General features: G+C 44.2%; 2 protein-coding genes across 16 annotated transcripts in view; both read left to right on the top strand.

Moving 5' to 3' along the window:
• Positions 1 to 455, top strand: part of cand1 (cullin-associated and neddylation-dissociated 1) — a 10,924-nt gene extending 10,469 nt beyond the window's left edge. The window contains exon 7 of the mRNA XM_032505110.1: positions 296 to 455. The gene's annotated coding sequence lies outside the window, so the exon portion shown is untranslated. The remainder of the gene's footprint in view (positions 1 to 295) is intronic.
• nrcama (neuronal cell adhesion molecule a) overlaps positions 1 to 1,429 on the top strand; it is a 1,100,153-nt gene that overhangs the window by 85,435 nt on the left and 1,013,289 nt on the right. The window lies entirely within an intron of this gene.

The following is a 1,429-nucleotide window of genomic DNA, read 5'->3' on the forward strand; positions in this document are numbered from 1 at the left end:
AAAGTAATTGCATATTACAGTTAAAGTACGGGTATTGCAGATGTATATGTAAACAATTGGTACTGTAAATAAACCGTAATGAACAGATCCACAGTTTTTTTTTTTTTGTTGTTGTCAAAATCGGTGTTGATATCCGATCTTAATGTCGGATCGGTGCACCCTTAGTTACCGGTTTCATTGAGTACTTATATTCGGTATCTGTCCAACCCTTATTAATAACTATAACAGCTGGTATGGTGGTGGTAATTACATGTTCATGTTCCTGTGACTGTGTGTTGTCCCGTGGCGGTTTCAGAGGACCATCATGGCTCTGGGCCACCTGGTCATGTCCTGTGGGAACCTGGTCTTCATCGATCTGATCGAGCACCTCCTGACCGAGCTGGGCCGGAACGACAACATGTCGACGACCAGAACCTACATCCAGTGCACGGCCGCCATCAGCAGACAGGCAGGGCACCGGATCGGTGAGACCCGCGACACCACACGCGGCCCAGCAGAACGTACCGCACACGGCAAAATACACAATAGATCTTTGTTTTATTTTTTTTTTATCGGCATTGAGTATTAACTTGCGTGGTAAATGCATCACATAGCACTTTAGGGTTTGTCTTAAATGTAAAGTGCATTACAAATAAAATGTATTATTATTGTTATTATCACGAAAGGCAGTCGCCATCAGTTGAAAACACACGTTGAAATAAAACCGTAATTCCTTTTATTCTGTGGTGCCTCAGTGTTAAGTTCAATTATTTCCTTTTTTTGTTTTAATTTAACAAGTCAATTTGTCACATTTTATGAGAATATTGAAAGCAGCACAAAGGCAGAACTGAGTACACTTGTATAATAATAATGATATAATATGTGGCTCAGTGGTAGAGCGGTCGCCTGCCAATCTGAAGGTTGCTAGTTCGATTCCTGGCCCTGCAGTCCCATGTCGTCATCAGTTTCTGTTCTCCAATGTGAAACAAGAACGTGTGGAACGTTTTGACGTAAGCAAAGAAATGATGTTGACGGGTCGATGTCCAGCTGCAGCCAGATGTGGATATGATACATGCCTTTGGTGTGGGAGATCCGGGTTCGATTCCCACTGCGATACATCCACCAATGTGTCCCTGAGCAAGGCACTTAACGCCTAGTTGCTCCAGAGGCGTGCAACAGCTGACACACCGTATATAGCAGTTGTAAGGCCCCTAAACTGACACTGTCTCTGTCTGTCTGTCTGTCTCCTTGCCTGTCTCTCTCTATCTCTCTCTGTCTCTTTGTCTCTCTCTCTCTGTCTGTCTGTCTGTCTCTCTTTGTCTCTCTGTGTCTCTCTCTCTGTCTGTCTCTTTGTCTGTCTCTCTCTCTCTCTCTGTCTGTCTGTCTGTCTGTCTGTCTCTCTCTCTCTATCTCTCTCTGTCTCTTTGTCTGTCTGTCTGTCTGTCTGTCT

The sequence above is a fragment of the Etheostoma spectabile genome, chromosome 23 (genome assembly GCF_008692095.1).
Source record: "Etheostoma spectabile isolate EspeVRDwgs_2016 chromosome 23, UIUC_Espe_1.0, whole genome shotgun sequence".
NCBI lineage: Eukaryota > Metazoa > Chordata > Actinopteri > Perciformes > Percidae > Etheostoma > Etheostoma spectabile.